The 5,896-nt window shown below is 37.6% G+C and overlaps 1 long non-coding RNA gene across 1 annotated transcript in view; it reads right to left on the bottom strand.

Annotated features, from left to right (window-relative positions):
- Window positions 1–2,672: 2,672 nt before the first annotated feature.
- Window positions 2,673–5,896, bottom strand: part of LOC108449631 — a 4,794-nt gene continuing 1,570 nt past the window's right edge. Inside the window, exons 2-3 of the long non-coding RNA XR_001865868.1 lie at window positions 3,825–3,970; window positions 2,673–2,819 (exon numbers count right to left, since the gene is read on the bottom strand). This is a non-coding gene — a long non-coding RNA (uncharacterized LOC108449631). The remainder of the gene's footprint in view (window positions 2,820–3,824; window positions 3,971–5,896) is intronic.

The raw sequence follows: 5,896 nt of genomic DNA, 5'->3' as shown, positions 1-5,896 counted from the left end.
TAAAGTCAGTGATTAAATTTCCACTGGGAATAGGATGTAACTGGTGAGAGCAGTGAGGGCTACAATATCATAAATGTAGTTGTTGTCCTCTCAGGAGTGCCTCAGGGAACAGGGTATTTAAAGTAAAAATCTGTTTCCTGCTTGCCCTGTGTTGTAGCTCCTCCTGAAAGCTGCTAGACTTTGTTGATCCTTGGGGGGCAGCTGCTGAAATTGCAGTGCAACGCCCACAGATAAGAGATGCTGCGCAACAGAGAATGATTCAAATTCCTATATTCTTCGTTTTTTTTTTTTTTTTTCCCAGTGAGTGACTCAATTACATAGGGATACCATGTACTATCTGCCAGATATTCTGCTCATGTTGTTCTGTGTTCACAATGTTGAAATAGATGTTTTCTTTCCAATTTCACTTGTTCTGGTACAGATATTCAAGAAATCTGTACAGCCTTATTGTGCTGAATATTTCTTGCTGACTTCCTGCTAGTCTAGCTCAGTTCAATGATAAGGTATTGAAGACATTTGCTTTGTTCTGAATGTATGAGGGTTGCTACAAACTAGTGGTGGTCTCTAGATCCTGATGTAAGAATAAAGAAAGAACATGAGGAGTTAAATGATACCTGTTAATATATGATGCTTCCATTATATGTGATTGGGTGAGATGCTGTGGAATAGCAGCCCATCAGTCTATTGTGTTGCAGACAGTTACTCTGTTAGTCAAACTACACTTCAATAAACTGTGTGCTTCTTCATCCTGGCCTATATCTTACCTCATACACTAAATAGTTTGTACTATCTCTGACAAAAAAGATACTGGTGTGGACGAAGGCTTTTTCAGGGAAGTAAAAATCAGTGAGACTGAGTTGTTTTTTTCACTGACTGGAATTTTGTAGAGGGTTGTGTTCTATTTTTTATACTTATGAGGGTGATGGCTATAAATGTGTCCATTGGTGAATGTGTTTGGTCAGAATAATTTGTTATTCAATTTGATTTTCCCCTCATTTTCAAGTGTTTAGTTGTGGGAAAAGGACAGGATTGTTTTGATGTTACAGCAACACAAAACTGATATTAGAAGGTTTTTTTATCAAGACTGTACTCTGCATATTATATTCCTGAATACTTGTCAGAGAGGAATTCTTTTGCAATCTTGTCTCTAGACAGGAGGATTTCTCATAGCAGACATCACATTCATGCTCAGATCTTGTTTACTGTTCCTAATGTGAATGAATGTTTCTATTTTTCTGTTCTTAGTCACTTTGCTTATCTTTAATTTGTTTATGAAGAACTGAATGTTCTGCAGCATGTGTGAAATATTAACAATTACTTCCCAATTACATCACTGCTAAATAGAATGCTGGTTTTATTGCTGAGATATTTGTGAATTTCTGAAGAAAGGAAAAGGTGGATTTTTTTTCTCAGATTTTATTTTTAATGAAACACCTGTATATGCAGACAGGTTTAATATTCTTAGCTATAGTTTTAAATAATTGCTTCATCCTTTGAAAATCTCAACTGCATATCTTCATGTTCGAATTAGCCAGAAGTGAACAGGATGAGTGCAAAGAGACAATGAGAAGTTTCATTTGGCTGAAAACTTGAGAGCAGCCCACCAGCTAAATTTACTATTTGACATAAAGGGGTCAGGTTGTTACCATGCAGTCTCATGCTGGCTACAGTGGTGCTACCTGAGGAGTACAGGAAATCAATGGTGACTGACAGATTCCAGTTGTGGGTACAAATTGCTGCTTTTCTCATTCATTGCTCTAAGATGAAAGAAACCGGTGACAGTTTTTCTGCTACTATAAAATTGCTTCTCAGTGCACCACTTCTGAGGCTTGATTTAGCTTGCAAAGGACCAAACAAACTTGTTTTTCCCCAAAAAACTTCCCATGCCCTACATGCCTCCAGAGGGTGGCATGTGACAATTTAGCAGTGGTTTCTTTTCCCATTGTTTGTTTTAGTGGTATAAGTAGTTTGTGTAGAGAAAATAAACTTAAATTGATTAAGGTCATGTAGCCAAACTCAAGAATATAAATAAGGACAAATGTATCCCTAAAGTGTGTGGGAAAAAAACCTACTTTTGGAGGAGCACTGACCCTAGTGGGATATTTTGCTGGATAAAATGTCTGTGACAGTGCAGCTAAGCTGGACTTAAGCAAGTGAGTAACCAAACTGGTGCAAATAGATACACATAAAATTTCTTTCAGAGCTGTAATATTGCCAGGGATAAACTTTGTGAAAATTAGGTTCTCCTAATTAAGGACTCTTAATGTCATTGCATGCAGTGAAATGGACAAGTGTTTTTCATTACTTGGCTGATAGTTCAATACAAAAGAAAATATTGTGGGTTACTGAATCAAGAGATCAGTTTGGTGTTTTCTTGTTTGTGGTGGGTGGTTTTTGTTTGATTTTTTTTTTTTCCTGAGAAACTGAAGCACCCAAGTTGGTTGGAAAATAAACCCTCCTAAGCCTTAGACTATTGGCATTCTGTTACTGGAAATACAGATATATGGATTCATTTGCTATTATGTATGTGTGGAACAGTGAGTCTTGGGTAATGAATGCAGCAAGAATTTGTTAACATTGCATTTGCTTTGGGGTTTTTTATTGGGGTTTGGGGTTTTTGGCAGTTACTGGTTTCAACACAGTGGAGAACTAATCACAAAGAGATTTTGTAGTGAGTTTCTCCTCTTTATTTTCTGTTTACAGACATTTTATTTTCTATTGCTGAGACCGTAGCTGGAAATGGCAGGGCAAGAGCAACACCTGAATGTTAATCAGTCAGTCCATGATGGAGTCAGCTGGAGGAGGGCAAGAACACAGTCCTAGAGTTTGGGAAATAAAGTAGACCCACTTAACACTGAATAATGTTAGTTCAGTAGTGCAACATAATGTCAGACTTCACAGGGTACAAGCTTGTTCAGCCATGGTCCAGAAAGATGAACTCCAACTATAACAGATACACAAAATCACTGTGAGCTTAATGAAAAGCCTTTGTGAGAAGAGACTGAAAAGAAATTGCTCATTTAACTTAGGACAATGAAGCTGACTGGACATCAGACCAGGTGGAGGTAGTTTAAACAGAGAGGGAAAAGAGATGAGCTACTTAATGTAAAGGACAGGCACAGGAACAAATGGTAATAAAGTAGTCAGTCATGAATAAATTTAGGTTGTAAATGGAAGAAGGATCCTTGCCATGGAGAGAGTCAGAATTTGAAGTGGCCTTTTAATTAGAGCAGCAAGGGCAAGAAATTACCAAGGAGTTTATATGATATAATGCTGCTGATAGGGAACTGGCATTGATAATAAGGAGGTCCATTTCAGGCGCACCTAGGTGCTTTGTGTTCTTTTCAGGGAAGGCAAATATAAGCCAGTTTCCCTTTCAACAGACGAAAGTAAAAACCATGGCATTATTCAAAGCCATCTCACAGTACTTTCATACACAATAACTGCAAAGGGTATTTTGAGGAAACCAAACATGGATATCACTATTAAGCTATTGGCATTGTGGTATAGCTAGATACAATATATGGACAAAAACTGGGTGTAGAAAAGAAAGTATCTTTGGACTAAATAGATGTTTCAGTGAAAATTGTAAAGTTGGAGCCAGTATATTTTAATGTGGCGGAAACACAAATGAGAAGATTTGTGTAGTAAGCATCTCCAAATGGTAGGAATCAAATGGTGCAAGGAAAAAGATTATTTACATTACTTAATAATATTTAGGGGATATTGAAAGTCATGATCCCGTGCTATTTTTTTTTCCTCCGGTCTTTTAGAATTTTATTTTTATAGGAGATGTAGCAAAATGTGATTGGTTTGAGACCTACCTTAGAGAGCAGACTGGTCTTAGGGATGAGAGTAACAGTTAATTAACTCATTGCCAGCCTGTGTCCTTTTGCTGCTAAAACGATGCTGTGTTATCCCCAAATGGATAATTCAGTTATATTTCAGTTTATGACAATTAGCAAGTAAGCTGAAAAAAAGAAAAGTAAGTGAATTTATATTATGTCACAAATCAAGATTAGTTCATGTTTTTACTTTTAATATTGAATCTGTTATGTTTTCTGATATAAAGACTATGCCACTCAGTCTAGTAGTAAGTGCATAAGTGTTCAGGGAAAGATGGGTTTGTAAAGTAATAAACACTTCCTGTGTTCTCTGGGCCTCACTGTCAGATTGGCCTGGTGTGAGCTCAAGCTGTGACCTCGGGCGACCCAGTGAGGCTACAGACACCTTCACTCTCTGCCATCAGGCTCTTCTCTTAGCACACAGCCATGACAGGCAATGTGTCATGAAGCACAGCTGAGGAATTCCAAAAACCCCTCCTGACCACCATGTAGTTACTGCTTTTCAAATGAGACTGCTGTTCTCACTGCATGAGTGCTCACCTCTGTTCTCAGGAGGTGGGAGAAAAAGGCGCTCATTACAAGCTGAAACCACAGCCTGCCACCTCCTCGAGATAAAAGTCAAAGAAAGGAAATTTGTGCACTGGGCTTGTCTCAGCTGGAAGGGGATTTAAGTCCTGCCTCTGAGCTGAGAATGGCTTCGAGTGAGTCTTTGCCAGCTCTGCTACCTGTGCATGTCAGTATAAATAACAAATATTGACCATAAGTACACATTTTGTCTATATTTAGGCACAACAGGACACAATCCCTAAAATTAATTAGTGTCACAACAAGGTAAGAAAATGTAGTAACAGTTTTTGTGAGTTTTTTCAAGTTGTAAACACATCACTGGGACCCAAACAAGTGCACCTAGACAACTAAAATCAAAGCATTTATGCGGAAAGTCTTTCATAAGGCAAACCCCCACAACTGTATGGTAAATATTGAGCTTTTAATACCATTAATGACCTTGATGGAAGTAGTTGTAGGGATTAATGAGCACCTGAGGTTAATGGAATCAGCTCCACCCGACTGATCATTAATTCAGAGCCTGTGCCCTAGATTTTGATCATTAGTGCTAAAAAACAAAATCAATTTTACATGGTTTGGGGCACCTTTTGACCAGCAACATCAACAATACAGATTCTTAATTTTGAAAATGACCTTCCTGCTAGATTTTTTTCTCTTTTTCTTCCTTACATTGCCCTCTGTTCAATAACATGTAAGCACTAAATGAAAATGCCAAATTTCAGCATGCTGTGTTTTGAAATGCCTGCTTTATTAAGTCCTGAGGCGTGTTGATAATAGAAGCATAACAGCTTTTCACATGAAGCACTTTCAGATTCTAAAGTCTTACAAATGGCAGTTCTTAATGGTTTGAAAGTATTTTCTAAACACTTTGGACACTGTGTTTGAATTAATAACTTTGGAGTTCAACATAGCATTAAATACATTGGTTGTGTGTGTGCCCTGCACCAGTAGGTGGTGGTTAAGGATCTGCGTTCATAAACACTTGTGCTAATGGCTGTTTTTAGAAACAAATCTTGAACTTCTGGGAATTTGGAAAATACTAAGGTATATTTCATAAAGATTCCAGTAACTTTGGGTGTTTCACTGCAGACCACACGTTATAATATACAGCCTCAGGCTAAGCAGACAAAAGGGATGCCCCAATATTGCTCTGGTGTGGGATAAACGTGCACAGGAAACAAACATCAAGAACCTCTTGAACTGTATAACCTGAATACTCTTGCACCTGTGTTAGAATATGTCATGTATAAATTTAAATTTAGCAGTTCATTTCTATGATGATGTGGATGTTCAGCCTCTCTAAAAAAACAAAAGAAAACAAATGTTCTCTAATTGAACCCCCTGCTACATGCAGATCAGATTATGAAGTATGAGAGTAAAAGGAAATTAAAAAGAACAGTCTAATTTTTAAAGTAAAACATGGGTAATAGGGTTCTGTATCTCAGTGCCACAATGTATATGACCTTAGTTGCAGCAATACATGC

The sequence above is a fragment of the Corvus brachyrhynchos genome, unplaced genomic scaffold (assembly GCF_000691975.1).
Source record: "Corvus brachyrhynchos isolate BGI_N302 unplaced genomic scaffold, ASM69197v1 scaffold279, whole genome shotgun sequence".
In the NCBI taxonomy this organism is placed as follows: Eukaryota; Metazoa; Chordata; class Aves; order Passeriformes; family Corvidae; genus Corvus; species Corvus brachyrhynchos.
This window is presented reverse-complemented; position numbering and strand designations above follow the sequence as displayed.